A 10,182-nucleotide genomic window follows, 5' to 3' on the forward strand; every position below is an offset into this window, starting at 1 on the left:
TTTGTGCTTTGTCCAGGCACTCACACAGCAGAAACTCTTGCCAGCTGTCCAGGTGCTTGGTTTCATAATGCCCATTGCATAAAAGGTAGGACACAGCGTCAGCTTTCTTTTTGTTCCTACATCTTTCCTACCAGTTGACCAAGCTTTGGCTCCTGTGCTTTCTGTAGGCATTACTGGTTCTCCCAAAGATTAAGTCACAGCACGCCACCCTTGATCATGTTACCCTTCAGCATATGATGGCACATCCTTATTTCAAAAAACCTCTGTGAACAGAAGCCCTCCCCAAGCTGTGGGCCCAGTGGGTTGCTTCCATTAGAAGGAGATTGTTGGCTGCCAGCTCCCACACATGATCATCTTATTCTGCCTGAATAAGTTAGTAGAGCTGCAGCAATTATGGATGCATGTGATCTTAATGTGTTGCAAACACATGGTAAAAACGCAGCAGCATGAAATGTATTTGCTGACCCAGAGAGTTGTGCAGTTAGGTTTCTGAGTGTAGAGCCTGTTTTTGTTTTCTCTTTCATGCAAGCAGATTTGTTTAGCAAAATGTACAAAAAATGTTTATCCTCAAAACAATCAACATGAAAATGGGAACATTGTTTCTTATTTCATTATTTCAGCTGGTGCTCAGTCCAGAAAGCTCTCTAGACTGTATTTGTTCCACATTTATTTTAGCTGTCTCCTTTTTCTTTTCTTTCACTGTGTCTGGTTTTTTTTTGTTTGTTTTGTTTATGTCATGCCACTTGCATGTTCTAGCAGTGAGTACCTGCACTGACTACAGCAAATGGAGATTTCACAAAGTGTATAGAGGCAGTTCTGGTTGTATTGTCCGTTGTCAATGACAGTCTGTAGGAAAGACATTGCACTGGAAACTGTGAGCAGGGAGATAATAGGAAAGAATGGTCTATGGGTTTAAATAATGGATAAATGAGAGTACAATGTTAAATGGCATTCTCAGGACAAGCAACTAAGTTGTTAAAAGGATGATGAGATTATAACTTTTAGCAAGCACCAGAGGCAGCATCTGGAGAGGGGATTAATAGTTTGAGTGTAGAATAGCTGCTACACTAAAATAGTTAACTACTTAGCATAGTTTCCGTAAGCATAAAGCTTGTCTTCACAAGAAAGTTAAACTGTGCTGCTGTTGATACATCCTATATCTTGAGCAAATGTGCCCTGGACGTAAGGGATGGATCTCAACTCAGAAGGGGCAGGATGGTGTTTGCACTGGCACACATCTGATTTTCAAGGGCTTTATCACAACCATCTCAATTCTGGAAAGGTTTGGGACATCCCAGGCACTGTTTTTGTCTTATAGAGTTCCTGTCAATATATTTCTAAATCTTGATTTTGTGTAATTATTTTTTAAAGCTACAACTGTCCAGGTGATACTACCATTACCGTGTAAGTTGGTAATGTGCAGGTGCTACTACCTCAAAGTAGAAATACTTGATGACTACAAGGAGAATCTCAAAGCGCTACTGAACAGTTAGGGGAAATGAGGAGGTTATGTGGCTTGCCCGTTATCACACAGTAAGCTGAACCAGAGGCAAAATACTGAAATCCCAGTTCTTTATCCCTGGGACTTGTGCACAAATCTGAAGATCTCCACACCATTCGTATACGTGTGATTACAGGCAAATCAGAAAAAAAAAAACTAGCCTGCTTTGGGTGGCTGTAGTATTTAATTGCTGGCAGGGAAACTCTGAGAACTTATAGGCATGGTTTGTGACCTGAAGCTTGATAGTGTTTTACTAAATGGGTTGTTGCTAGTATTGCAAATGTCCGTATCTTAACTTTGTGATGGCTGCTGCCTGGGGCACTTCCAGAGGCAGCCACTTCTGATGGATTCCTCACTTCCTCAACATAAAGTGGTATGCAAATAAAAAAAATAATCAGCCTGCTCAGTGACCATCACCCCATCAACCAATGCTGAGCATGTTTCCTCACTGTGCACCATTAACCCCTCAGCCATAGCTGCTACCACGTCCTGAAGCTGGTGGGGGCTGGTGGACCCCACTGCACAGGTGCCAGGGGGAGCATTTGCTAAGGGCTGCTGTGACTCAGCAGCTCTGCCACATCTTGGAGAACAAGCTTGTCTTCCCAAGCAGTGGCATGGCCTGCCAAGCCAGCTCATCCCGTGGCTCTGCAATTGACTCCAGAGGAGGGGAGACAGGACTGTACTCTTTCAGCAGCATTTCACCACTAGCTGCTGCTGCATAGCCGTAATGTCAGACCGTGAGCATGTGGGGTGTGCTTCTGCTTCAGCTCTGCCAGGAGGACCATGGTCCTGTCCCTACCAACGTGTTGTCTTCCCTTTGCCCCTCCAGGGCAGGGAGAGACCTAGCTGAGGGACCCTGTGAAGAGTTATTTGTTTCCAGTTTGCCCAGCTTGCAGACTTGGGTTTCCCCAAAGGAGCAGGGAAGCACCAGTGCCCACAAGGCAATGGGAGTGCCCGCATACGGGTCTAGAGCTGAACCTCCCCACTGGCGACATCTGGCTGTTTGATCACCTCAGGCATAAAATGAAGCCATAGTCTAGACCAGTTTTAATCTGACTGTAGTTAGCTCTTCTGAGCACTGACAAGTTACACTTAGGAAACAGACCTAGAAAGAGTAGGACAATTGGGTGCTTTGCACCAAAGAGTCCCCAGCTGTGTTAACACTAAATGAATATTTGTAGAGTAAGGTCAGCCAGGACACAAACAACTCTGATTTAACCATAGCCTTTACAAAATCTTTTATCCCCCTCATAGTTCAGGAGAGAATAAAGCCCTTCAAAGAATTTTAATGACTTAATGTTTAGCCCAACATCTTATTAAAATTGTGAAAACTAAGTAGCTTTAAGAAGAGGGAAGGAGCATTTCTGAACAATGGCTTCATGGTTATGCTCCTGAGGGTGAACGTGGATGTTTGCTGTACCAAATCCACAAGTTAATCCATTTAGTTGAAACAAAATGTTCAAATTCAGTTTTCTAATCTCATTCCCAGCACTGATCCTATTAGCATTTCTAAGGCAAAGCTGCTGGGGAGTAGGATGGGACCTCCATACCATCCCTGTGGCCCTGCTGGAAAGAGCATAGGCCTGGAGGGAAGCTTTGGCACCAACCCATTTGATTTTCACCTGAGCCTTGAGTGCTTTAGCCATCCCCCTTCCATCACCATGGGAGGGCTTATATCAGTACTGGTCATTCTCCTCCCTACTCACATACTTTCTCCCATCTGCCCAGCACTAGCAATCATGGCATGTCACCTGGGAGCAAAAAGCAAACAGAACTTGTTAGCTTTGGTGATCTGCCAGTGAGGCACACAGTGTGGACACAGCATGCAGACTGATAGACTGTGTGAGCCTGCTGGGTGGCCAGAGGAGTGGGGTGGCCCCACAGGACAGCTGTCCTGGCTAACCAACCCCATCCTTCTTGGCAGGATGTTTCTCGCATTTTCTCAGAGGATGTTGGAGGCTGGCAAGGTGTGCCAGCAGTATGGGCAAAGCACTGAGCAAATCCCTAATAAGCTCAGCTGGGCTCACTAGCATGAGCTCTTTGCTGCTCCTGATGGAGGAGGTGTCGGTCTGAGGGTAGGAAAGGGCAGTTTTGGGGAGCAAGTAAGGGAGCAGCAGTGAGGAGATTCCTGAGGTAGTGAGGCCTAATTAGAAAGAGATTGGTAAGGTGTGTGGAGGGAAGCTAAAAAGGAAATAACCTACAGGAATTATAGGTTCCTTGGGTCTGGGATGTGATTGGACAAGGTTGTTACTTGCATGAGGTTAGCAGGAATGTATTCCCTCTCTCTGGGAGGTTTTGCACATGGAAAAGTTGGAAATCGCCGAAGGACTGGTGAAGTTGAGCTTTATTGAGAGGGTAAGTGAGTTTGAGGCAGATTCTGGTTAAGGCTCCAAGTGCTGTGAAGTCATCAAGAGGAATTTATTGCACATGGGACAGGGGAAATAAATTTGAACTTTCTCATAGATGAGCAGCATATGGGGGAGTAGAAGGTGCTGGCCTTCTCTCTGAAAAAAACATTGCAGTGATCAAGGGGGTTGCTTTGGCAGGAAAGAGTAAAGAGATTCACATGTGTATCAGGAGAAACATATTCCTGTTTTAGCATCAAAGTCTTCCAGTGAGCCCTGTAAGAGAGGAAAATCTGCCTTGAGAGGAAGCAAATAAAAAGTTTGTTAACTGTGAAGAATACAGGAAAAACTACTGAGCTCTACAACAGGGCTGTCATTTCCACAGAGGCAAGAAACCCCTGTACCTGGAGCTAAAGGGCGATTCAAACTTGCGTTTCCCCCACTTCTCCAGCTGTGCTCAGATAGACAGCAATTACATTGCCATTGATAAAGGCCTGCAAGTATCAGTATGTCTTATCCACCTGTAGAAAATCCTTAGAGGACAGCAGACCATGATATCTTTTATCTGATAAGTTTAAGGGCTGCACAATGTGCTAGGAACAGTGAATTTGACTGTAGTAAAGAGCTGTGAGGAATATTCTGTCAGGTTTGACTCTGTCTTATTGCCACATGTGTAGTATACAGTCCTTTTAAATGGTTTGAGCACTCTGAGGTGTCTTGGTGTTTCCATGCTGTTATGTGCACTTATGTATATGTATGTGTAGTCTTTCTTGCATGTATTGCACAGCTAAGAAACATGGTTATTTAGCTGAGTACCTCTTATGATTTCTTCCCATCCATTTTCTAGAAGAGCAGAGGAAACAGTGATGTATTGGGCAGAGCATAGTCAAAAGCTGTTTGTGCAGCACAAGGCAACTTGACATAGTTTGTTGGAGACTCCTTGTACCTTATTACGTGGTAAAATGGGTGCAGAAATGGAAGCCTGATGATCCTGAACTTTGCTCCCTGGTGCTGCCACCAACCCCATGTATATGTCGGTGTGGTTTCCCTTGAGCAATGACCTGTGGGTTTTTTTGTCCAGATAAAAGGGTTGGATGTTTACAGTTTATCTCCCATCCAAACATAACACTGTTAATTAGAAATCATGGGGAACAGGGGAAGACCTGGTTATATCAATTATTAACATCAGAACCAAATTATGCTCTAATAATAAAACAGGTTGTACTGTAAGCAGAAGAAATAATGAAGTATAGTTTCCAACAAATATTTGAGGCTAAAACCCAAGTCTAAGACAAAGGTGAGCAGAACTTAAATACCCATTAAACACTCACCAGACAAAATACACTGGCAGCACCCAGAGCAGACACAGAGAAGTTGCTTTCAATGACTGAACTACAGCAGCGCTCACCTTTCTCTGGTCCTACTGGCCTGACAGGAGGTTGGCAGCATACTCCCACCCCAGGAGAGCATGTAATCTGGTGGTTATAGGCACACTTGAGAGGTGCAGGTTGAAATTCCCATGGGCAAAGAAGGGAATGGGAGCTTGGTATCCTGCAACCTCGTTAAGTGGGCTAATCCCTAGACTGTTATATACAAGGAGCACCCATCTCCATTTTTTTCCCTCTGGCTGTGCTTCAAAAGAAAATATAGCCGAGGACTGTGAGTTGTGAAGAGTCCGGTATTCTGGAAGCGTGCCTAGGACTTGGGATGCTGACCACACTGAACTCCTGGGGGCCCAGGCCAAGCAATACAGAGTTTCTGCTTCATGATTCGGATGTGAACTGCCTGGCCCTCTCAGAGCCCTCCCAGGGATTTTTGATACCTTAAAGCTTACAGAGCAGCTGAGCAGGAGGATTGCAGGATTGCAATTTTAGACTGGAGTGTCTTAATCCCATTTCAAGCAGTTAAATGCTTTGGATATAGATACTAATATCACAGAGGAGAAAAAAGGGAAGAAAGTTGCTGAACAAATAATTGAATACAGATTCAGGGAGAGAGGGTGTTCAGTTTTCTTTTGCTTCTTTAGATGTGCAGTGGGTACTGTTTTTGTTATATAGTTACCTATTAAAAAAAAAGTAACACTGAGTTCAGCACCAGTGCTAATTACCAGCATAACCACATGACCACTCTGGGCTAATGATAGTCCTAAACCCATGTTATCTTTTAATAGCTAAGCTGATTAAACTAGCACAGAGGAAAAACAAGTTAGAGAAATTACCTTCATGGTACTTCTCCTAGGAAAATTAAGGTGCTTTCCAAGTGTGCAAAGTGCGTATATCATGTGTCATTTCCCAACCAGCCAAGATATAGCTGCCTAGTAACTACTGAGTTCACATTTCTGTGAAACTGTAGCACAGGACTGAAAGAGATGATAGAAATAGGCTGGATCACCCAGGCAAATTTGTGAACACAGGGAATAGTCATCTAATCAGGTGCATGTTATAAGCAGCAGTTGCAATTTATTTTTGCTTTAAGTCTTCCTCTCCCTTCTCTTTCTTCCCCTTCAGTTCCACCATATTGATCAAGATGGAAACTTGTACAGAATTTAAGTACTGCAACCTTGAAATACAGAGCCAAACTCTGGTTTTACCCCCTTGTTCCACTGGGTAGGAAGGAACAGAGGAAAAGAGAAGATGTTTCCCTGCTTGAAGATGATTAAATGAGCACAGGAAAACCAAGGTGAAATTACTTTCACAGCATTTCTAGGAAAATGAAGATGCTTTCTTTATCTTAGCCCCCTTCTCTTCCTATCTCTCCTAACCTGCTGCCATCATAGTATGGTACATGTATGCAAACATGAGGAGTGCCAAAGGGATTAGGCTCCTAAAAAGTGTAAGTGATTGCAATTAACTGTACAGGTAGTTCCCGCCTCTGAGATAGGAAATGCCTTGCAGAGACCTCATGACCCAGTTGGGCAATGCTCTTTAACCCTTTTTAAGTTAGGAAAGAGGCACAGGCACACAAAGGATGCCATATCCAGGCTGAACAGAGCTTGAACTAATCTTGGGATGGATTAAGACAGATACTAGAATGCGACGGGTAGTTTTCCAGCCCCTGCTTGAGATTTTCATGAGCAAATATTTCCCAACTCAACTGATCTCACTAAGGACTTGTAGCAAATGTGAAATACTCCCCCTGCCCTCCCCAGTCTGGGCTTTAGGTAGCTGATTTAATGCCTTGTGCTTGAGGATTTCATCTGACAGCTTCTTTCCCAAGAGTAATTTGGCTGTTGGTGTGAAAGATATAGGAGGACATCAATGGATAAGAGTTTTGAAATTGGGCTTGGAACATACTGTACCAGCAAGATCTAAAGAATGCCTGATAACCATTTTGTGATACCCCCAAACAAATAAAAACCTCCCACCCACGTGTCTTCTGCAGCATTTAAAATATTTCAGAAGTTTCCAATTAATGCCTAGACTGCTTTTAAAAATCTGTTGAAGTTAAGAAATATTCTGTTTTCTGAACAAATTGTACAAAGTAGTAAAAGTCCATTTTTTTCTACCAGAAAGATCTTTTGTGTTGCAGTGAGTCAAATACCTCTCATCCTTTGGTGATAATGTGGTGTCAGGAGTGATTAGTATGTACTGGAGGCTGCTTTTATGTCACTCAGAATTTGTCCTCAGATTTATTTTTTCTGAATAAATTCAACACTGTAACTTCTTACTGAATGACTCTACTCTGACCTGGCCAGAGAAACCCACCTAGCCTTCTGTATCTCATCTCCCTCTCTTCCCATCCCTCCTGACTTGCTGCCCACATAGCATGGTACATGTATGCAAACATAAGGAGTGCCAGTCAAAGGGATTAGGTTCCTAAAAAGTGTACATGATTGCAATTAACTGTTCATGTAGTTCCAACATCTGAGATAGGGAGTGCCTTGCAGAGACGTCATGACCTGCTTGGGTGATGCTATTTAAACCTTTTTATGTTAAGAGAGACACAGGTACGCCAAGGACCACAACCTCAGACATATTTGCAAGTGTCTGTCTTCCAAGGACTCTCAAAGACATCAGCAGGAGTTAGTACTTAGCCTTGAGAAGCTAGGCCTAAATAATGTGCCTAAGACTGCTGAGAAAAACGTGGAATTAAGTTCATATCTGTCCAAGCCTTGTACACGGGTAATAAGAGAATTTCTGCTTTTGGGTTTGTAGGTTTTGAAGGTTTTTTTAATTTCGCTATTTTTTTTTCCATTAGCCTCTCCTCTTATGTGACTATATATATGTATATGCAGGTAAAAATACATTTTTTAAAATTAGATAATCTTAATTAATAGCTGTGTATGGTGTGTTAGAGGAGCCATGTGTACTTGGAGGATTTCTCTCAGGCTTCCAGGGCTCAGTTTTATTCCTTGCTGTATTACTTGGCTTTGTTTGTGCATTGATGTAGTGTCGATTTTCAAATCCGCCCCCCCGGCAGAAATAGGTGACCTACTTTTCAGCCCTGGACATCTGCTAACTGCAGCCCGTCCCTCCCTCTGGCCTCTAACCCCTTCTTCTCCCCTCCTCTCTCTGCAGAGCATCTGCCGTCTCCCAGCCCTTCCAGGGAGCTGTGGTTGTCCTGCAGACTGCTTCAGGACTGGGGAGACCCCTCCGAAGCGGCAGGCAGGGAATCCAGGAGGCAGCGCTGGAGCGGGGGTGCACACACGACATCAAAGGGGATGGCAGTTCTGCCTCGGTGGCACGGAAGGTCACCCCAGTGGCGTCCCCAAAGCCACCCGGGCCCAGGTACCCGCTGGAAAGTCCCGGGGCACCTCGCCTCTCCGTCACATGCTGGTGACACAGACAGGCCTCCTGCTGCCGGCCCTGCGGCGTCGCTGCACAGATTCCCCGGTGACCGGGGGAAACGGGATCCAGCCCGACAGCAGCCGTCAGTCCCTTCCAGGCCCGGCTCAGCAGGGAGCAGTAGTGGGACCGAGGTGGCGAGGGGGGAGCCCCGGGGCATGCCTGGCTTCCCGCCGCACTGGGAGAGCACCGCAGGGAGCCCCTCGCTGCTCCCTTCCTCCCTCACCACCGGACCCTGGCACCAAGGCCGCTGCCTGTTAGGAGAGGTGGCCGGGGAACAGGAGAGGGCCGCAGGGTTGGCTGCAGCCTGGAAACGAGGGAAGGGCTCTCCTTGCCTGGTTCAGATAAGCCCCCAGACCCTGAGACAGTCTCTGCCTGAGTGGAGGTTCCTGGGCCCAGCGTTGAGAGAGACTTTTGCTTCCCCACAAACTTCTTAGGCACCCTCTCCCCATGCTGAACAGGGATGCTGTGTTTGGTCAGCGGCAGTCTGGTCAGCAGCACCCATGGGGTAAAAATCAAATATTCATCCTGCTTCTTGTAACTAGAATAGAGTAGTTCAGTTGGATGGGACCTACAACAATCATCTAGTCCAACTGCCTGACCACTTCAGGGCTGACCAAAAGTTAAAGCATGTTATGAAGTTTTTCTCCATTCAGAATTTTCCCTTTTACAGGGGCACTACTTCCTCCCAGAGGCCCCCTCTGCTATCACCGCTCTTACAAAGCAGCCCTTGAGTGTTGCCTTGCAATCTGCTTCAATACCAGTTTGTCCTGTCCCTGCTAGCCACTTCCCTGTCCTGTGTTAGAAACCCCCAGCACAAGGCAGTGGTGTTTGTTTGTGTTGCGGCTTTTTCAGTCAGTGTCAATTATGTGCCTTCGCTTTGGATGGTATGGTGGTAGACTGTAAGGTTGTCCAGGCTCTGGCCTTGCTGCTCCACAGCATTTGCAGATTTGCAGGTCAAGAGCGTCGTGTTACAGGGTGATTCTTGCACGATGGTGGAAAGCAAGAACCTGTGGTACCCAGGTCCTTTGGCTGGTTTTGCAATGCAAATATGCTTCTAGTTTGGTTAATTTATGCACTGGCTTTATTGATTATACAATGCCTCTGTTCTGACCAAACAGCAGGTGGCATGTTTGGATCAAGAACATAAGTGCTCTGCCTCAGACTCTGGGGGGCAGGGGAAGATGCACAGGGATTGGGAAAGAAATAATGCAGTAGAGATTCCTTTTCAGTAATTTTTCATCATAACTTCAAGCTGCCACTGAAAAGGTCAATTCTGGTTGGGCAGTCCTGCCTCTTCTTGTTAGTAATGGTCCAACAGGAGGGGAAGGGTAGCGTTTGCCCTTGCAGCAGCCCAGATGAAGGTGCTCAGGCACCTCAGCTTGTGGGACGGAGTGAGAATATACCCATTTTGCCATTGGAATTTGCCCATGCTGACGCACTGCTGTTGCTTTCTAGACCTTTGGTTTGATGGTGAAAGCCCACACAATGTACAGAAGGAAGTAACAATAGGGGCCAGGAGTAGACACTGGGCTCTAATTACTTACGTGTT

This window comes from Calonectris borealis, chromosome 14, assembly GCF_964195595.1.
Source record: "Calonectris borealis chromosome 14, bCalBor7.hap1.2, whole genome shotgun sequence".
NCBI lineage: Eukaryota > Metazoa > Chordata > Aves > Procellariiformes > Procellariidae > Calonectris > Calonectris borealis.